Source organism: Podarcis gaigeae (genome assembly GCF_964106915.1).
Source record: "Podarcis gaigeae genome assembly, chromosome: 4".
NCBI lineage: Eukaryota > Metazoa > Chordata > Lepidosauria > Squamata > Lacertidae > Podarcis > Podarcis gaigeae.
Window position 1 is genome coordinate 3,789,572 of NC_139677.1, and position 22,955 is coordinate 3,812,526.

Genomic DNA, 22,955 nt, shown 5'->3' on the forward strand with positions numbered 1-22,955 from the left:
AAAACAACAAAGCTACGTAGATTAACTAAGATTACATACTTACAACTCTAACACAAAGATAGGCTAGTTGCTGTTCTTTAAGCCTCTGCAAGTAGAAGACGATCGAAGATCTCCATTTCAAAAGATGAATAGCGGCCTATTAAGCTGGAATCATAGAGCCGGGCATCTTTGCGATTTGCAGGGCAAAGGCAGAGAGGCCAAGAGCAGAGGATTCTCTGATCTTTTATTTCCAATTCGCAACCTGCGTCGTAACTTTCAAGCCAATCATAAACTCAAATTATTTTTTGAATGCACCAATGATCGGCTTGCTAGTCTATCAATTTACCTCTTGACAGCTGGACCAATTTAGAATTCAAACTTTTAAATCAAAGGGTTTCCTCCCTTCCGCCAGAGACACATTCCCAGGCAATTCAAGGGCAGATAACAACACTGGGAGGGGGGATGTTTACATCATTGAACTCAGGTGTTAGATCCTTCATTAATCAAGACATCCTGGGTTCTAATAAACCTTTCAGCTGAGGAGTCAGTTGTCTAGAATTTTAAAGATACACAATTCCTTTCCCAGGGTCCTTGTGGCTGATGAAACTCCCACAAGGCCTCACTCTCTTTTGCTTGGCCAAAGAATAATTTTCTAAATATTCCTACTTTACTACACCCTCCCCTCTAGAATGAAATTAAGGGTAAAGTCCCCTAATTTCATCAAAGAAAATTATTTACACACGGAGGTAGATCATCCGGTCCAGGGGGCTTTAGCAGCTTTTAAAACCATACATCACTAGCAGCACCCCCTTAATCCGATATTTACACAGTTTCATGGCACAGATTGGTACATTCTAGACAAAGTATCAGCAACAACGTTGTTCTTTCCTGCAATGTGAGTGACATTAAACTGAAAATCTTGAAGGGCCATACTCCACCTAAGCAGTTTCTGATTGGATGATTTTACCCTTTCCAACCAACACAGGGGAGAATGGTCCGTTTGAACCTCAAAGGTGTTACCCCACAGATAAGGCCGCAGTTTGGTTAGGGCCCAGACCAAAGCAAGACACTCTTTCTCTATGGTTGAATAATTTTGTTCAGCAGTGGACAACTTTTTACTTAAGTAAACCACAGGACGCCAATTCCCTTCTTCATCTTCTTGAAGCAAAACTGCTCCTAGCCCTGTTTGACTGGCATCAGTTTGCACTACAAACGGACGTCTCTGATCAGGAGCCAGCATTTCTTTCAGCTCAGTTTCAATATTCTGCGCATGTGCCTCACCGACCCGATAAGGACGTGAGGAAATAGGGGGGGCGTCCCCCGTGACAAAATGATGCTGAGCCAGATGAGTCTTACCAGGTTTGGTGCTGAAAGTGTTGCTATAGGGTTGCAGTGCCTCATAAAGCTCTTTAGCCTGGGTCTCACTTAAACTCGGCAACTGCAATACATCAGAAATGCTTCCAGCCTGTTTGTACTCAGTTAAAAGATCCACAGGCGAAGCAGGCACCTCTTCCTGACTACGCGTAATGGCCAGTACAGAGATCTTTTGTTCAACACATTCTTTCAAGGAATTAACATGATACTCGCGAGCAGTAGGGTGCAATTCCTTGCAACTTACAAGGTAACGCACAGGACTCAGCCTTGCTTCCACAACACCAGGACCTTGCCATTTCACATCTAACTTGTGGGGGCGAGACGGTCTTAAAATCCATACTTGATCTCCCACCTCAAACTGTTTGCACACCGCTCTGGCATCATGTACTCTTTTTTGTTCTAATCGGGCATTCTCTAAATTCTCTTTGGCCAATTGCCAAACGTCGGCTAGGGTTCCTTTTAGTTGAGCAAAGTACTCACTGACAGAAGGCAGTTTTATCTCTTCCTCTGAACCTTCCCACTCTCTTCGAAGCATTGAGAGGGGGGTATTCAGAAGCCTTCCAAAAATTAGCTGGTTAGGTGCAAACCCAAGGCTTCTTTGATGGGCATCATTGTAAGCAGCCACCACCAAAGGCAAATCTTGGTCCCAACTGGAACCATGGGCCAGGGCATACTTGCGCAGCATTTGAACCAAGGTCTTTTGCACTCTTTCCACCAACCCATTTCCTTGATGTTGATAAGCAATAGAGGTATGATGGCGCACCTCAGACAAACGCAAAACCTCTTGGGTGACCTTAGCCATAAAATTAGTTCCCAAATCGCTCACCAAAACCTTAGGAATTCCTAGGGAACAAAAGGCAGAAATTAAAGCCTTAACCAGACTATTAGCAGAGGTATTGGTCAAACTTGTGGCATACACATAACGAGAGGCATAATCAATGATCACGCATAGATACTGCTTTCCTGAGCGGGTTTTTGGTAAGGGGCCCACTAGATCAATTCCCCATTTTTCCAAAACATTTGCTTCTAAGGGGACACTCTGTAACTCATTGGGCAAGTTATCACGGTCATTCCCCACCTTCTGGCAAATCACACAAGAACGTACAAATGCTTTAGTTGTTTGATACACCTCAGGCCAGTAAAAATAACGAGTAAGTCTTTCTAAAGTCTTTTGCAGTCCCATATGACCTGCTAAGCCGTCTTCATGGGCTAAGCTAAGAACAGTAGATCGCTTCTTCTCTGGAACCACTAGCTGCAAAACAAAATCCTTGTCTTTCACCTTTTTTGGTACAAATTGCCGATACAAAAGTCCCTTTTTATACACAAATTGGGCCTTCTTTGATCCTCGAAGAGGGGCTCCAACCGCCTCCCGACATCCCTGCAAGGAGGGGTCAGCCCTTTGTTCAGCAGCAAACTCTCCCAGATCTCCCAGTTCAATAGAACCACCAAGGTCCTTCTTGGCATCCTCATCCAAGGCAGGTAACTCTCCCTCCCCTCCGGGTTTTTCATTCAACCCAGTCTCAGACTCCACCACATCCTTCCCTGCCGGGGAGGGGGTGAGGGAGGTTGCTACAGTTACCGATTCCCCATTTAGCTGTTGTTGCAAGTAAACTTGAAACCCAAGATCATTCCCAACCAAAACTGGGCTTTTGCAAACTTCTGGATCATGAACAATTACCAGATGGTCCCCGCTGTAACCTTTGTATTTAAGGGGGACTATTGCTGTGGGCTGCAAAATTTCTTCTACCCCATAAGGACTGATTTTTAAGGGTCTTTCCTGCATCTGACTAGGCAAAACCAAATCTTTTGAGACGCTAGTGATGTCAGACCCAGTGTCCCGGTACGAGTTCACAACAGTTTTATTGATTTCAATAGGAGCGGAAAACTCCAAGTTCGCCCAATTCACATGGGGTGATTTTCGAGTTCCCCGGGTGCAGACAGGACCCACGGTGATACTAGTTTTTTCAGGTTTGTTCCCAACAGGGGTCACCTCACCCTCCTCCTCCGGAGCCAAGCTCTCCACCGCTCCAGATTTGGCCGGCCCCTCCTCCCAATCTTCTTCCTGCTGCTGTATCATGCGAACAGCAGGCGTGGAGGTAAGGACGGTGGACTTTTTCCCAGCCAACTGGGGACATGCTGCTTTCATGTGCCCTGGTTTTTTGCAAAAGAAACACAGTCCAGAACTCGGGGGCACTTTAGCACGCTCTCCCCCAGCTGCAACAGAGTCTTTAGCAGGTGTAGACAATCCCTTGCTGGATTCTTTAATGGGGGGGGGCGGTCCTTCCCGATGACGCTGTAGCTTTATACATATTACTCTGTCCTTTATTAACAAGATGGGTGCGGTTCAGCCAAAAAGATTCGGCAAGAGCAGTAGCTTCTGCTAGTGTCTTTGGTTTTTTATCAGCCACCAGGCTAACAATTTCAGGGGGCAGGGAGCGCATTAGTTGTTCAATCAGCATCAGCTGTTTGATTTCTTTCACATCCTCCACCCCTTCAGCCGCCAGCCACAGTTCGAAATTTTGGGCCATTTTTGCAGAAAAAACCGCAATGTTGTCAGTAAGCCCCCCCTTTTCCACTTTCCTGAAAGCTTTACGATAATGTTCAGGGTGCAAGCCATGCCGCTGCATGACTAGCCTCTTGAAGCTTTCATAGTCATTTATTTCTTCCAAAGGGAGATGTCCCATAAGTTCTGACAAATCACCACAAACTAGGGGCCGAAGCACAGCCATGTAAAGTTCTGGGGCTACACCCATGTCCCGGCACGTCACCTCAAACAAATTTAGGTAACTAAGGACATCAGTGGGGGGGTGGTATTTCTGGAACACCTTCCAGTTGAGATTACTTAAAGTCAGTCCTGGAGGGGACTGTTGATTTTGATCTCCCCCCCTCCTCGGGACCAGTCCATACCTCGGCGCAGGCACAGGAGGCGGTTGCCCCTCGGCACGTAGCTGCTCCGCTGCCATTGTTGCGTATCCACGCAGGGGTCTCTGGAAGTACTCCTCCTCCTCCTCCTCTGCCACGTACCTTCGCGCCGGCACGCGCACCTCTCGAGCCGCAACCGGCGAGTAGACTCTGCCTGGGCTGAATGAGCGCTGTCTCACCTTCCGACGGGCGTCAGGCGCAAGCTGTTCCCGACGGCAGTCTCCCACAGTCACATCCTGGGACTGCTGTGGCAATTCTTGATAGTCAGGTGCCATCCGGCTAACTCTTGGTCTCATGAAGTAGCCCATCTGGGGAAACTTCTCCCGGCAGCGGAATCCACCGTTCACCGGATCACGAACCCACTCAACATCATAACTCTCCGAGACATCCATATCTCTGGGTTCTGCATAAACAGAATAGTTCTTCCTAGGACGGGTGGAGGCCCTCACCGCCTCCACCTCCTCACGAGGAGATAACTTTTGTTTACCGGGAGTGCCCCTCCCTCCGTCCACAATGCAGGACTCTCTCTGACCCTTCCGGATCACGCTGGCATCCACCAGTTCTTCCTCTGACCCTGTTTCCGAGTCATTTGAAAACCAGGAAGCGGATTTCACTCCAGGACTCACAGCTTTAGGGGGTTCGGTTTCCACCGGGAGAGAGCTGTCTTCTCCCTCTCCTCCCCATTGATCTAAAGTTTGCAACGATTGCTGCTGCGAAGTTGCGGAACTGTCCTCCATGCTCCTAACTATCACTATCCAAAAAAAAAACAAACCACCTGTAACCCACAAAAGATTCGTGCCAAGTTTAAAAAATCAAAGTGCCTTTCCACGGGAAGTCCAATCCCACCACGCTGCCAACATGTAGTAATGCTCGTCCCCAACCTCTTGCCCCTCCCTTCTCCTGTCTCTGCTCTCCGGCCAGACCAGGACGCCCAGGACAGGGTTGGCGGACGAACATACGTTTTTGCAAAACAGAACAAACAAAACCCGGTAGGGCTGCCACCACTCCCTCTGATCCAGGGGATCCAGAATCACAACCCAGGGAGAAGGCCGTGACCCATTAGCCTGGCTGTCCCCTTCTCTACAAGCTGTATCCACAGACTTGCAGGCAGAAGTTCTACGGTATAGCGTAACCAAGCGTAAGGCTAGGACTTAGCTATTCCCTTTTGGAAAGGCACACAACTAAAACAGTTTCATCTTTAAAATGTTTATTTTAAAATAACATAAGAAACATGCTAAAATAGCAGGCACATCTTTTAGAACGTTACAGGTAAGAAAACAACAAAGCTACGTAGATTAACTAAGATTACATACTTACAACTCTAACACAAAGATAGGCTAGTTGCTGTTCTTTAAGCCTCTGCAAGTAGAAGACGATCGAAGATCTCCATTTCAAAAGATGAATAGCGGCCTATTAAGCTGGAATCATAGAGCCGGGCATCTTTGCGATTTGCAGGGCAAAGGCAGAGAGGCCAAGAGCAGAGGATTCTCTGATCTTTTATTTCCAATTCGCAACCTGCGTCGTAACTTTCAAGCCAATCATAAACTCAAATTATTTTTTGAATGCACCAATGATCGGCTTGCTAGTCTATCAATTTACCTCTTGACAGCTGGACCAATTTAGAATTCAAACTTTTAAATCAAAGGGTTTCCTCCCTTCCGCCAGAGACACATTCCCAGGCAATTCAAGGGCAGATAACAACACTGGGAGGGGGGATGTTTACATCATTGAACTCAGGTGTTAGATCCTTCATTAATCAAGACATCCTGGGTTCTAATAAACCTTTCAGCTGAGGAGTCAGTTGTCTAGAATTTTAAAGATACACAATTCCTTTCCCAGGGTCCTTGTGGCTGATGAAACTCCCACAAGGCCTCACTCTCTTTTGCTTGGCCAAAGAATAATTTTCTAAATATTCCTACTTTACTACACTGTGCTACGCAGAAGCTGACAAACATGGTATTCCAAATGGTACTTGGACTACAACTTCCATAATCCCTAACAATCTGTGATGCTGGCTGGGGCTGATGGGAGTTGGAGTCTAACAGAGCACCAGTGCTGGAGAGCACCAGATTCCCTATCCCTAAGTTAAGCACAATAAATTCCTCAGACATATCAGTCAGTCAATAGAGCTGAGGTGTTGAACTGTCTACCATAAAAGTTGCTTTTAAAAAATTAAGCATAATTTAAATGTTTTTCAAAAAAAAGTAAATTTGATGTATAGAACAGACTGTATTTGTAAAGTGAGTAAACTATATTAAGTACAAAGTCCAGCAGTACAAGGTGCAGAAAACCTTCCTAGGTTGCATACACACTTACCTAGGAGTAAGTTCCAGTCACTTTACCTCTCTGTCTCAGGGAACATGCAATGCTATTCCATGCATGTTTACGCAGAAGTAAGTCCCATTGGGTTCATTGGGGGCTTACTCTCAGGTAGATGTGACTAGCATTAGGCGGCAGTCTATGCATGCTTGCCTAGGAGTAAGCCCTGTTGAACTCAGTGAGGCTTACTTCTGAGTAGAAAAGCAGAGGCTTGCTCGATTAAAGTGTTTTGCACAGATGTAAACCAGATACGATGAACAGAGTTCAGCTTCTGGGCTATTTTTAAGATTTGACCATTGTAGAAACCATCGGAATTATAGCACATTACAGATGAATCAAGAGCTAAAAGCGATCTTTGGAAGGGAAAAAAAGAGAGAAATCTTTAGATTACTTGAACGAAAAGATTTTGGGGGGAGAGTCTTGAAATGCGTAATCTTCTGTTTTTCTAAATGTGCTCCCTGACTCAGGCCGCGTGTGCCAAGCTTCACCCTTAAGCAAATTGTTATAGCAAAGCTATTAACTTCTAAAAATAGGGAGTTGTAATGGAAACATTAAGAGAGCCACTACTGGGCAGAGCTACAAAACCACAAAAGATGTAACAGGAACAGCCCTGTATTTTCCTCTGACTTTCTAGCACATCTTAGTGCCACACATTTTGCCATAGAATACTAGCCTGTGGCATTATTGTGGGTATGTGGGTGTGTGGGTGTATTTTAAGCACCTTTCTTCTTGGCATCTTTTACAAATTCTTGGGTGAATAAAAAGGTATTTTTCATCAAGCATCTAAAAGCAATAAATGGTTCAAAGTTTGTTCAATAGAGCTAAATGCAGACAAGCCTTTGTAGAATTGCAGCCGAGCAGGGTGCTAAGCAAGGCTCCCTCAGGTGAGCATTCCATAAACAGGTGCCAGGCTGAAAGGGGCTTCCCCTAGTTGCCTCCTGCCTAATTATGCAGGGGGGGGGGCTGTGCAGAAAGGCTGCATATAGTGAGCTTAACAATTGGGCAGGTTCACGTTGGAGCAGGAAGGTCTTTAAGTTCCTGAAGTTTCCTGGCCAGGTCACCTGGAGTCAACTTTTATCTGCCACACAGGCAATAAGATGAACTGTCATTTCAAGACAAAGCTAAAGCAAGGAGAGTGTTGATAAAATAAAATTACTTTTAAAGCGAGTGTTCAGAAAGTGTTTCATCTATGCTCTGTCACCTTCTTCCTTGTCAGACCAATGGTTCATCCAGCCCATAGGAGGGACAGCTTTGGTCCTCCAGATGTTTCTTAACTACAGCTCCCGTTACCCACAGCAAGCAGAGCTAATGCCAAGGATGGTGGAAGCTGTAGCGCAGCAGCAGCTGGAGGGCCAAAGGCATCTCACTCCTCAACTGGCCCAGCTTCATTCACTGTGGCTTTCCAAGGTCTTAGGCAGGGATCTCTTTTCCAGACCTGCCACCTGAGATTCTTTTAAGTCAGGAATGGGGACCCACGGCCCCCCAGAAGTTTCTGGACTCCTGTTTATTTATTTATTTATTTATTATTTATAGAGATCTTTATTAAACATTCAACATTTATAAACATAATAATAATACGCAATGTAACATATATACAAACTACATATATAAACTTTGCTAAGGAAGGAAAAGAAAAGAAAAAAGAAAAAGAGAAAATAAAAGATAAAGGATAAAATAAATAAAATAAACTTCCGATTATTCTCATTATACTCTGTTTCAATTTGTAATTTTACACACAGTGTCTTTTTGTTGTTTTGTGCTTTCTCAGTTCTTATCGAAAGGTCATATTATTTGTCACCTTTAGGTTACAAGAGTGAATCTAAGTCTGCCAGAAGATTTTCGTTATCACAATAATTATTCAAATATTCTTTAAATACTAGCCATTCTTTATTCACCTTCTGCGTCGAGTATCCTCTAAGTCTCCCTGTGAATTTTGCCAATTGTATGTATTCTATCATTTGTGCCTGCCGGTCAGTTTTTGATGGGATGTTCTCACTTTTCCAATTTGTTGCCACTACAGTTCTGGCTGCTGTTGCTGCACCCATGAGAGTGGTCTGGCATTTTTCTTAATTTCTGAGCTTGCCAGAGATTGAGCTTGGGAGGTGGCACCTTCTGCATGCCAAGCATGTGCTGTATACATACTGAGCTACAGAATCTCAGAACAAGATTTCCAGTAACAGAATCAACACTGTTCCTTCAACACCAGGGTGTTTTTAGTTACTATTGAATTTTCCACTGCAAAATGTGACCAGATTTAACAATAACCTACCTTCAGCTAAAATGAAGAGTACACGTGGGTAAGTGAACTTTGAGAAGGTGGCTCCAAAAATAAGGTGCTCCCACTGAAAATCACACAAGGCAGTGACTCAAAAATTGGTATTTGGATTCTTGTTTTTCAACTGTCTGTTTGTGCTATGCAATAAATAATCTTCAAAAGTAGTTATCAGTAATAGGACACAGAACTCCTTCAAAGTCAAAAGTGTGGAATGTGCTCTGCAAGGGAGGTGGCTCACAACAAAATCACCCAGAGCTAGGAACAAATATACGAGGAAGGGAAAGAGGGAAGAGAATTATCTTTACTGAGCAGTGGAGAATAGAGAAAATTGATCTTGGGACTGAGGATAAGCTATTTATGGAGGTCAATCTGCATCAGGACTGTTGTGCAGTAAAGACATTGATGCGGGTCTTACAGAGGCGTGATGAAAAGATCAAAAGATGAGCACAAGAAATTTGAGGTTCTTTCTCAACATATAGTATATTCCTTTTCAATGTTGCCAGGAATAAGGTGCATTTTGATTAGAAAACAACTGCAAGAAAAGTATGGGCAAGAAAACAAGTGTTCGTATGCAAAAAAAAATCCAGTCAGAATTGGGGAAAAGATTATAATCTCCTGCCCAAATACTTTCTAATGCCCTACATTACAGAGTGTTTATATGGATGTGTCAATCCTCACCCCATCCGCAAAATAATAAATGTTGTTACAACCACTTTCATATTCTCTCATATCTCAGATATTTTTGTCCAAGTGGGAGCAGTCCAGATTTGTCTCAAGTTGTGATTGTGACAACAGTCTGTGACAGTGATGGGAGTCACTCCCGCCACCAGGAATTTTTGTTCATTTTGTCAAGCTTCCTGAATCTCCAGATCAGAGGTATGTGAATCTAAGCATGCTCTCAATTCTTCTGCATTCCTTCCTTAAAGTAAAGGAAGATGGGGATGCAAAGGAAGAATCTTTGCAGTCATGGCCTGACCTCTAGCTGTGGCTGTAAAGATCCCTGACGAAAGAGGAATCTTGCAATCAGCACATGCAAACCCCACTTTTGGGGAAGATAGCTCAATTCAGGAACTGGTCCCAATGGGGCTTGCATTTTATGCCAGATTTTAAAGGAACTTTATGAAAACTCCACCCCCCAAAGAGCAGCACATTCTAAGATTCCCAATTCTTCCTCGCTAACTGTGGTTTTACCTGCCCACTTCTATGAAAAAAATGGTCTTGTGGGCCAAATTAGGATATCTAACAAATTTAATTTGGCCTGTGGCTGGAGGTTCCCCATTTGTAGTTAACAGTAGTGCTCCAAGGTTTGAGACTGGGGTCTTTTCCATCCCTATCCAAAGAAAGAACAAACCTCGGACCCTCTGCATGTGAAGCATTGAGCTATGCCTTCTCCTTACGCTTTCACATGTACAATATTACTCCTTGAGTACAATATTACACATGTACAATATTACTCCTTGATACACATTCCTATCACCCAGCTGTTCTTGTCCCTCCTCCTGTGCAGATTTGGCCATGCCACTGATCTCACCTTTCTGTTCCTTTTGGTTTTTAAGATTAATTGATCAGTTAACCTTGACTTCTCTCTGTTCTCTTATTTAAGATGGATTAAAGGGGGAAATCTTTCCCTATTGAAAGCAATGGGATCAAATTGTTCAAATGCTGAAGCTTAAGAGGGCAAGATCAATGTACCCGAGGCTTTAAGTGACCACAAGTTCCATGAAAGCGCTTCTGATTTCAAGTACTAAAGGCGGAAATAACAAACAGGAGTCTGGCATACACCCCCCCTCCTCCCCGCAAGTACAGAAATTGAAACTAAGTAAATTAATTCCACATATCAGGCAAACCAAAGTCAAGGGAAAGACTGGCGATTCTCATCAGGATTACAGAAGGAAAGGGCAAAGGCTCACCTTTCTAAGGTGCAAGGAACCAGCAACCACAACAGTTGAAATAGCAGCTCTAAAAGTTTAATTAGCTGCAACCATTAGACCAGATGCTCAAAAGCTCCCACACAATTGTTTTAAGGTCAGAAAACATATCTCTCTCCTTTCCGGCGTCCAAGAATCAAAGAGGAATTCTTGCACACAGATTTGCAAGGTTTTGCCAGGTGATCATCCACAAGCTCACTAGTTTGGGGAGGGCTGAGGGGTGGGTCCCAGAAGCATATCAGGATTTCATCTCACTTGCCAGGATTCCTGTATGTTTGAGCTCCAATTCTGAGTTTGTGTTACTAGTGCTAGGCAAGTGGAACATATGTAGGGTTCTATTGAATTACCAACAACCCCAGTAACATTACCACTTCCTGACCCTGACAGAAGGTACTGGGGTACCCCAAAATGGTGGGCCTGGAGGATCATAATATCCATCATGGGCGTAGCCGAGGGGGGGCATCTGCCCCCTGACCAAGTAAAACAATAGAAATACTTAACTAACTGACCAGTCGCATCGGTTATGTTCTCCCCAATAAAAATCCTGGCTATGCCCATGGTATCCCTACTGAGACACCCTTCTAGGAGGCTGGGAACCAAGCCTTGTGAGGAATGGTTGAAGGAGCTGGGAATGTTTAGCCTGGAAAAGAGGAGGCTATATGATAGTCATTTTCAAATATCTCAAGTGCTGTCACATGGAAGAGGGAGAAGAATTCCTTGCTCTGGAGGCCAGGACTCAAACCAATGGCTTCAATTTACAAGAAAAGGGAGATTCTGACTAAACATCAGGAAAACCTTTCTGACAGTAAGAGCTGTTTGACAGTGGAACGGTCTCCCTGGAGATTTTTAGGCATTGATGCTTTAGTTGCAGGGGTTAGACTAGAGGACCCCCCGAGATAGGACTGCCTCAATATGACACTGTTCCAAGGCAGGTTATGCATGCATTTGGTGTTCTGAGTGGTCTGGGTATGGGACATTTGTCCTTCACTCCTTTGCCATGGTCAGACCACATCCTGGCAAGGTCCTGCAGTGGTTTCTTCCCTCCAGTCACAATTGGATTACATTACTGGAATCCATTTAATCTGGTTTATGGTCTCATCCTGATGTGTGGCCTGTGCTGGGATAAGTACAACCCTGCTAGTTCTCTTGTGCCTTTTGTGGTCTTGGGTACCATTCTCTGAAGTGTGGATTGGGGACCCTGAGGGGCTGCCTCCAGATGGTGACACTGGGAGAGGAAGGCTTCTGTTCTGCCTCATAGCTGTTGTGCGATGGTGCTTCATCATGCTCTGTTTCACCCACCATCCAAATTAACATTATTATTATCAGTACATAAATGTACTTTATTTTAACATCAATTGAGCTTCAGCAGTTATCTTAAGTCAAATAAAGAGTCTGCTGGCTATATTTAGCACAACACAGTGTCAAAGTGGAGAGTTCAGTTCTAACATAGATTCACACAAATGCCATTTAATTTCAAAATATAATGTAAAAAGTGTACAACTGATGTGCAGGGAACAGTGCATTTAGAGTAATCAGCAGAAGCTTCTGTTGATTAATCAGGGAGGCTAAGAGTTAAAAGCACACTTGTTAATTTTGAAGCTCTGGTGTTTTAATCAATCAATAAAGGTGGCCTCTTTTTCTAAGACTGTAACTAATAGATTTTAAAAAAAATTGCTGGTTTGCTTGATGTTGCCCAGACTACCCCCTGCCTCCACGGCTTCCGACAGTATGGGATTGCTACAACTTTTCAGAAGGCAATCAAAGACAGAGTCAAATAAATTTCCCAAGGGAGTTCCATAGGTGTGGTGCAACAATGTGATGTTGTTGCAGTCAACAACCTGAGGTGGTGACATGCAGAGCAGAACTTCTTCAAGAGACCTAAGAGCATGAGGAGGTTCATACAAGAGCAATCAAGACATTAGTTACTTAGGTCTAGGCAGTGAAATGTCAGAGGACCTCACACATACATAGTTCCTTCTTATCACTTTTTGAAGCAGTTGTAGAAAAATAGGCCAACTGTTTATCAGACTTCTGGGCAAGTCCCACTGGAGTAAAATGTCATCTGGGCAAGTGAATGAAGTAGGCAGAGAATAACAGCTGTCACTCAGTGGAGCTCTAGTAACAGATTTTCATGGACAGGCACAACAAATGACATTATAATCGAACTGCACTCTTGTTGTTGCATGGTTTACCTTTGACACCAGTCTCTAAGAGTTATTCACAGATAGCTTCAGCAATGAAAGATCTGGCCTGGATTTCTATACTCCTTTTAACATCCACTGTTTACTTAGTCAAACAGCATAAACCATGGAAAATTACATTTTTTATTGCTAAAATATATTAAGTGGAGAATGGGCATAAATATAAGTGATTCTCTGCAAAAAAAAAAACACACAAAAACCACCACCAACAACAACCCAATGTTATGAACTGGATTTTACACATTACCTGTCCAACATGCATAGTTGCCATGAGACGCTGGAAAATTTGCACAAGTAGACAAGGTCTGTCAACCTCTAAGTATATTTGTCAGTCAATGAATATAGGCTTTGAAGGGACTAGACATATATCTTGGGCAATGTACAGAACTGGCATGGACTCCATGAATATTAATTGAGCAATATATGAAAGGTCTAATCAATGCACATTCTCTGATGGGTGATTGTCCATATTGATAAAGCAATATGTGAAAGCCCCACTAGAAATTGTTACTTTGTGAAAATTCTCCATGCCTTCCTATAAATGTACTAAGTTTCTGATGTTTATACAAATTATCCAGTTGATTCAGATTAATTCCAATATTTTAGTGTTTCTTTTTCTTCAAGGGCTAAGAAATAACAAGACTTGAGCTGATCCACGCAGTTCATCAGAATCTGTCTACTTCTACGTGTGACCTCAACAAGCTCCAGCCCCAAATAAAGCAGCACCATTCTGACTGACTCATTTGCCAAAAACCATACTTTTATGCTATTTCACACTTAAAATGTTGTAGCAGAAATGCAGTGAATGCATCTTGCCAGCAACAACAACAACACAAGCCTTTTTGGAGTCTTGTCAGCTCCACCCTAGCCAATTTAATGAGCTGCTCTAATTTCACAAAAGCCCCAAACAGGGAAAGGCATCAAGGAATAAGGAAAGTGGGCAAGTAACACTGACAAGAGTTCTAAATGCAGGCTTTTAATTTAAGCTAAGTTCTGAAATGGGACTTTGTTTCCAAACATATATAAAATATAGCTCTTCCTCATTAAGTAACAGTTGACAGCACTAGATCTCTGCAGTTCAAAGATGGATAAGCAGTGACTTCTAGCCACCTGGTATCCTCAACTCTTCTCATTTTGTCACTACTTGAATGTCATGGATGTGAGGGTGAATGAGGAGGAGGTGCAGAATGGGGGCTATGGCCATGCTCCTCCCTTAGTCACTTCTGTGAGGGTAGCAGGAGAGAAGCAAATTGGGGAAAAGCAAGGTGGGAGCTGTGCCCTGGTGACCACAGGCCCTTCTAGAACATGGGTGAGGAATCTTAGGTTTGTGGGCCAAATGGGGCCCTCTAGGCTTCCTTATCCACCCCTCAGTGGCCCAGCCCTGTGCCCTCCTTGAGGGCCGGCTCAAATGTGCCCTCATCCTCTTGCTGGAATGAGGTCTGAAAAGGGTTCTCCACCCATTCTGGAATGTTAATCACAGAAATATACTTTCAGTGTGTACACTTTAAAGGGAGCATAGGAGAACATTTTGCAGCGTTTTTCTGTTCTTGGAAGTAAGCCCCTTTGTGTTCAATAAATGAGGCCATCATTTTATTTATTTATTTGATAAAGTGTATAGACGGCTTAATCAAGAAATAAAAATATATCTGCAGTTTAGCATTGCGATCTTGCTGAACGTAGCCAATATATCCTTGCATGTTAGTAGTCCATGAAAAGAAACAGAACTGAGAATAAAAAATTTCCATGAGGTGATTGGTACTTCTGTGGAATTAATTTACATTTGTCTTTTATTCTTACTATTGTTGGAAAAAATGAAAGTGAGAGTTCCCCTTTCTTGCAAGTGCAATTGAGAAGCAGTTTACAGGTTGACCTTTCATCATAACAAAATTCCATTGACTAGAAAGCTACATCTTTTCAGATGTCTGCTGACATCCAGATTCAACTAAGCACCTACTGAGGCAATGTATAAACATAAGTTAAAGCATGATGTGACCTTATTACTGTTATATGGCTAGGCCTATATCAGATGGAGAAAGGCCCTGACTCCCAAGCATGTCTGGTAATTCTCTGCAATTTACCATTGCCTCCGTGGATATGGCAAACAATTGTTCTCTATGTTTCTGGCTTATTATATTTCATTTTATTATATTGTTCTTCTTCTCTCTTTGCAAAGCATGCACAATTCTTCCAGCACACAAGTGATAGGCAAAGCCTTCTGAGTTTTTCCTTGTGGATGTCTCTGCCATCACATATTTGATTCAATTTTCATAGGATATTCAGTTCCAGCTCTTTCTCTTCCCTTTCAAAAGCACTGACAAGCTATTTCCCATCATGCTGAGCCACTATTCATCAGTTCCCGTTTACAGCACATCCATGGTTTGCTATTGTGCATGCTGATAGGCTATTGCCAACAACTTCTTTGCATTGATCTTACAAGTTTTGCAAATCTGTTGCTTGTTCAAGGTATTTATCACAAGCCTGTCATTTTTTGCTTCCAGGGTGGAAAGGCAGGAACATTCACAGCACACCTAAAAAGTAGTCCTTTACTGTTTCATTAATGCCCCCCCTTTAATATGAAAATTCCGAGTTTCCTAAGTGCCCACATTTCCAGTCCTCCTTAAAAGACTTAGTGCCTCTATCCTCATTTTTATAACAAATACACATCTAGGTCACCATAGCAGTCACAAACAGAAATTTCTGGAGCAGAAATTAAATCTAACATTTTCTGCAGTAGCACAACCAGAAACCTTATGTCTTAACAATTAAAGTACACTCCTAGTCTTAGGTAACCATGAAAAAACTCTGTACTGCTTGGAACAGTATTGTGCTAGCTCAACCTTAGAGTTTTCAGAAAAGCCATATGATGCAGACACCTTGGCACTGTGCCACCCAAGACTGCAGATGGGAATACTTTATTAGAAAGCTACCATTGTAAGCTCTCTGCTGGTGGGATACTTGCTTGGCAAGGAGAAAACTCATCTGGAACTCTGCTCCATTAGCTTCCCACATGCAGGGTACTTCAGGCAAGCAGGAGTCCAAGACCAACCTAAGATATTTTCCTGTCTGAGGGAAAGGACAAGGTCCCTTTTGCCTAATGCACCAGAAGTGCCAATGAGCATCAAGTAAGTAAAGCAACACAAATGTAATGCCTGGTGCAGTTCATGGCCAGCTGTAACTGCTCTATCTGTGATGCATTGGGAGAAGGCAATTAGGTGAGGCAATCAGCCAGTAAAGGTCAGCAAGGAGCAAGCAGCATTTAGGAGGAAGAGCCAGTGGCTTCTGTCACCTCTTTATTTATCATATAAAGGTAAACGGACCCCTGACCATTAGGTCCAGTCGCAGCCGACTCTAGGGTTGCAGTGCCCATCTCGCTTTATTGGCCGAGGGAGCCGGCGTACAGCTTCCGGGTCATGTGGCCAGCAGGACTAAGCCACTTCTGGCGAACCAGCAATACAAGCAAATCCATCCTCACAGCCTCTCAATATATCTATCAATACAAGCAAATCCACCCTAACAGCCACCAAACCATTGTCACCAATCACTCCATCTACTCTACTAAAAATGTACTACAAACACACCAGGAGACAATGAAACCACTCTGTAGCAGAACCATATAAAATACAAAAACAAATTGTTACCCACCAATCACACAGATTTACTGCCCAAAGGTATGCCCACCCCCATAAAGACCATTCATGCCAAAATGCAAGAAGCCTCTCTCAAGCTTTTACTACACTGCCATTTGACACCTTTTAGGCTGTCACATATTCTGAAATACACTTCACCATTATGCTGGTCACAAAGGCACCTTCCTTCTTGTGTGGTGGGAGGGACAGCTTATTGCCAGTCTATATTCGTTGATCTTTCTGCAATAACAAAACAGTTTATAACTGTGGACCCAGTATTAGCTCTCTTGGCCACACAGTGTTATTTAAAGCCCACCCTTGTTCAACAAGGAGCTGCTAGCACTACTGCTGGCTGAAGCCAAACTTGAAATACCCAAATATTGGAAGTTTGCATCAAGCTCCCCCTCCTCAAGCATGGTTTGAGACTGTGTGGGCCATTGCTTTGTTCTGCAGTTAGCCCATCATAGAAGGGTTCTAAGAGGGATCCTTCAGAATGCCTGGAGAATGGGTGAGGTCCCTGCAGACTAGAGGCAGGCAAATGTTGTCCCCATCTTCAAAAAGTAGAAAAAAGAAGACCCAAGTAATTACTGATTAGTCAACTTGACATCAATACCAGGAAAGGTCCTAGGACAGAAAACTAAACGGTCAGTCTGTGGGCACTTAGAAAAGGTTGCTGTGATTACTAAGGCCCAGCATGGGTTTCTCAAAAATAAGTCATGGTAGACAAATCTCATTTCTTTTTTTGATAGTGTTACAAGCTTGGTGGGTCAGGGGAATGCTGTGGACTTAGTGTATCTTGATTTCAGTAGGACTTTTGACAAAGTCCTGAATGATCTTTTTTGTGGAAAAGCTGGTAAAATGTAAGACAAGGTAACTGTTAAGTAGATTTGTAGCTGATTGACTGACCAAACCCAAAGAGTGCTCACTAATGGTTCCTCATTATGTCCTGGCCCAGTGTTGTTCAATGTCCTTATAAATGACTTGGATGAAGGAATGCCATTTATCTTCCCGCTACAGTGGTTCCTATTTATCTACTTGCACTGGTGTGCTTTCAAACTGCTCAGTTGGCAGGAGCTGGGACAGAGCAAATGGGAGCACACCCTGTCATGGGGGATTCAAACCCCCAACCTTCTGATCGGCCAGCCCAAGAGGCTCAGTGGCTTAGACCACAGGCCACCTGTGTCCCCTAACGGCATTTCCCTGTGCTCTGGTTTCTGTCACCGTGTTCCGTTGTGCCAGAAGCGGTTTAAGTCATGCCGGCTGCATGACCTGGAAAGCTGTCTGTGGGCAAATGGCAGCTCCCTTGGTCTAAAAGCGAGATGAGTGCTGCAACCCCATAGTCACCTTTGACTGGACTTAACTGTCCAGGGGTCCTTTACCTTTACCTTTAGGGACAAATAGCAAGAGCACAATAGCACAAATATAAGATGGGAGACACCAGATGGCTTCCCAGCCGTACATGTGGAAATGATTGAGGAGGTCTTAGTAGACTTAGAATGAGTCAGCAAGGTGGTACAACAGCAAAAAAGTTAATGCTATTCTAGGCTTCATCAACAACCAAGCCTTATGAGGAACAATAACTGCCAAAGAGCACTAAACCTGTTTATTTTATTCCAAATACAATAATGTATTTTATATATTTTTCTTTTTCTTTTTTTAAATAATGTTTATTAAGGGTTTTTTAATTACAATATGAATAAGCAAACAAAAATATTACATATCATAACATATTTTCTTATCTCCTTTGGAATTCCTCACATCTCCCGCTCCTGCATTCCAAATTATAAAAATTAAACCAGCAATTTATCACCTTATCTCCATCCTGACTGTCTAGTTTTCCAATGTTATATCTCAAATTTTAGATACATTTATTTCACTCTTTAACAAATTAAACTTAGCCTAATAATTATCTAAAAATTTGTTTATTCTTAAATTTAACTTATCTTCATAATTCACTTCATCTGTTTTAATGGTGCCAAATTGTTTATAATCAAGCATCCTGCTTAACATTCATACAATTTACAGTATTTTTGCAAATAAATCTTGAATTTTTTCCAGTCTTCTTCTACCGTCTCCTCTCCCAGATCTCGGATTCTGCCAGTCATCTCGGCCAGTTCCATGTAGTCTATCAGTTGCATCTGCCATTCTTCCAGTGTGGGTAAATCTTGGCTTTTCCAATGCTTAGCTACAAGTATCCTTGCTGCTGTTGTTGCATACATAAAAAATGTTCGGTCCTTCTTTAGCACCCCTTGGCCGACAATACCCAAAAGGAAGGCCTCTGGTTTCTTTAGGGAAGGTATACTTAAATACCTTTTTCAGCTCATTATATATCATTTCCCAGAAAGCCTTCACTCTAGGACAAGTCCACCAAAGGTGAAAGAACGTTCCTTCATTTCCCTTACATTTCCAACATTTGTTATCAGACAAGTGGTATATTTTTGCAAGTTTGACTGGGGTCATGTACCATCTGTATATCATTTTCATTACATTTTCTTTCAAAGCATTACATGCAGTGAAATTCAGCCCAGTAGTCCACAACCTTTCCCAGTCCTCAAACATAATATTATACCCAATGTCCTGTGCCCACTTTATCATAGCCGATTTAACCGTTTCATCTTGTGTGTTCCATTTTAACAGCAAGTTATACATTCTTGAGAGTATCTTAGTCTTAGGCTCTAACAATTCTGTTTCTAACTTCAATTTTTCCACCTGGAATCCTAACTTTTTATCAAGTTTGAAGACTTCTTTAATCTGAGCGTAGTGTAACCAGTCTCGGACTTTGTCTTTCATTTTCTCCTGACTCTGCAATTTCCAATTGTCCCCATCTTTTTCTAATATTTCCCAATACTTTGGCCATTTGGCCTCCATATTGAGCCTTTTCCGGGCCTTAGCTTCCAAAGGTGAAAGCCACCTTGGAGTTTTATTTTCCAATAAGTCTTTGTATTTTGTCCAGACATTAAACACTGCTTTTCTGACAATATGATTCTTGAAAGCCTTATGAATCTTAACCTTGTCGTACCATAAATATGCGTGCCAACCAAACGCATTGTCAAAACCTTCCAAATCTAATACATCAGTGTCCTCAAGAAGCAGCCAGTCTTTTAACCAGCAGAAAGCTGCTGATTCATAATACAGCCTTAAGTCTGGCAGGGCAAAGCCCCCTCTTTCTTTCGCATCAGTTAGTATCTTAAACTTAATTCTGGGCTTTTTGCCCTGCCAGACAAATTTAGAAATGTCTCTCTGCCACTTCCGGAAGCACTCTGTTTTGTCCACAATCTGTAATGTTTGAAACAAAAACAGCATTTTTGGCAATACATTCATCTTTACAGCAGCGATTCGGCCTAACAAGGAAAGTTTCAGTCTTGTCCAACTTTCTAAGTCTCTCTTAATTTCTGACCAGCATTTCTCATAATTGTCCTTAAATAGACTCAGATTTTTTGCTGTTATGTTTACCCCTAGGTATTTTACTTTTTTAACCACATTTAACTCTGTCTCTTCCTGAAACCGTTCTGACTCTGTAGCTGTCAAATTTTTTCCCAGTACCTTAGTTTTCTGCTTGTTTAATTTAAATCCCGCCACCCGACCAAACTCTTGAATCAGTTGTAATACTTTTTTCGTACTAGATTCTGGCTTCTGTAGAGTCAAAACTAGGTCATCTGCAAACGCTTTAAGTTTATATTGTTTCGCTCCGACCTGAATTCCTTCAACCATCCGGTCCCCTCTAATCATGTTCAAGAGCACCTCCAGGACCGAAATAAATAACAGTGGTGAAATGGGACAGCCTTGTCGTGTTCCTTTTTCAATTTTGAACTCTTCTGTAATCACATTGTTAACTATCAATTTAGCCTTTTGTTCTGAATAGATTGCATCTATCCCATTTTCAAAACCCCGTCCCACTCCCATTCCTTCCAGATTTTTCTTCATAAATTTCCAAGAAATATTATCAAAGGCCTTCTCCGCATCTATAAAAATTAGCACAGCTTTTGTATTGATATTTGTTTGCAAAAGTTCCAAAATATCAATGATATTCCTTGTATTGGCAAACAAATGTCTACCTGGGAGAAAGCCTGCCTGGTTCTTATGAATTACTTCATTTAAAACTTTTTTAAATCTGCTTGCTAAAATGTCTGCAAATATTTTGTAATCCACATTCAGGAGGGAGATGGGGCGGTAGTTCTTAAGTTGTGTCTTTTCAGTTTCTAATTTTGGTATCAATGTGATAAACGCTTCTTTCCACGATTCCGGTGCCTTTTCCCCCTCCAAAATTTCATTGCTAACCTCCATCAGTGGTTGTATCAGATAGTCTTTCAATGTCTTATAATACTTGGAGGTAAGCCCATCTGGCCCTGGAGATTTGCCCAATTGCATATTCTGAATGGCTTGTTCAACCTCTTGTCGTGTTATTTTACAGTTCAGGATTACTCTATTTTCTTGTGACAATTTTGGTAGTCCATTCTTTTCCAAAAATTGTTTTATCTCAGCCTCGTCTTGCGGCCCTTGAGTATATAGTTTTTTAAAATATCTCTGGAAGCACTTTCTAATATCTGAAGGGTTCTGAATGTTTCTTCCTTCAATCTCTAAATTTGTAACTGTATTTAGTTTTTGTCTCTTCTTCAACTGCCATGCTAGCAGTTTCCCACATTTATTCGCCGATTCAAATGTTCTTTGTTTCATGAGTTTAACTTTCCACTCTATTTCCTGGTTTATCAATTTGGAATATTGTGCTTGATAGAGTTTAATTTCTCTCAGGATCGGCTGTGACTTCGGGTTTGATCTCAACTTCTTCTCAAATTCTTTAATTTTCTCCAGGATCTTATCTTTTTTCTCATTTTGTGTCCTTTTCTTTACAGCATTCTGTTGTATCAAGAACCCCCTCATCACGGCCTTGCTTGCATCCCAGATAGTTCTTTTTTCCACTGTGGTGTTCAAATTTATCTCAAAGTAATCCTTCAGGACTTTTTGGGCCTTCTTGGTAATCTCCTGATCTCTAAACAAATTGTCATTCATCTTCTATCTAAAGGAGCCGGTAGGTAGTAGTGTCATATCCATCTTTACTGCATTATGGTTGGAGCAGGTTTTTGGGCAGATTTCCACCTTTCTGATCTTAGGTGCCAGACCTCTAGATATCCATATTTGGTCGATTCTCGTCCATGTCAGTTGGGCTTCAGAAAAGAATGTTCCTTCTCTTCCCAAGGGGTTCTTCGTCCTCCAGATGTCAATCAAGTCCATATTGTCAGTCAGTTCGAAAAAGGTCTTAGGTAGTCTGCCATCTTTTGTCACATTTTGATTTTGTGACTTATCCATGTTGGTTGATACCACGCCGTTCATATCTCCCATCATAATGATGTTGTCATAGTCCAGATAGTCCAGGACGCTCTCATGCAACTTCTTATAAAATTCCGATTTCCCCTCATTTGGTGCGTAGATTCCTAATATCAAAAACTTCTCTCCTTGATATTGTATCTCAATTGCCAAAATTCTTCCTTGCTCATCTTTAGATAAAAATTTAGGTGACAGGCTCTCCTTTGCATAAATCACCACTCCTCTCTTCTTGACTCGATCCGAAGAAATAAATTCTTGGCCTAGTCTTTTATTTATTAGCACTTTTTTATGGAGCCTAGTCACATGTGTTTCTTGCAGACAAATAATGTCCAATTGTTCTTTTTTCAATATGTAAAATATTTTCCTCCTTTTTTCCAGGGAGTTGCACCCATTAATATTCCAACTCAGCAGTTGCAGAGACATCCTGAACAATTCTGTTATTTCTCTGGGGGTGGTGTCTTTTTCTCTGGATCTTCAGGTTCCAAGGGTAGAGGTGCAACAGATGCTCCAGGCCCCAAAGGTGTTTCAATTCCTTTCTGAAGGTCCTCTCCGTGGGCAATCAGAAATTTATCTCTGTCTTCAAGTGTTTTGATTTTAACCTTCTTCCCTCTGAAGGTGAAGGATAATCCCTGAGGGAATTCCCACCTAAAGATGATTGAGTTGCTCCTTAACAGTCTAACCAGTTTAAGATAGGCGGATCTAAGGTCCAGCAGTTGTTTCGGGATATCCTTGTAAATTTCAGCTCTTCTATCCAAAATATCCAGTGACTTTTCGTAGTGAAGGCCCAATATCCTGTCCCTTTCCTCCTTCGATCTCAAAGTTATCAAACAGTCTCTGGGCTTGTCTTTCTTTGCAAATTTTCCAAGTCTGAAAGCCGACAAAATTTTAAAGTCCTTTTCCTCTTGTATAGGCCAGAACTTGGAAAATTCTTTAGTCAGGAACTCAACTAAATTTCCTTCTTCAGCTTCTGGTATTGACCTTAACCTTAGGTTATTTTCCCGATTCCTCA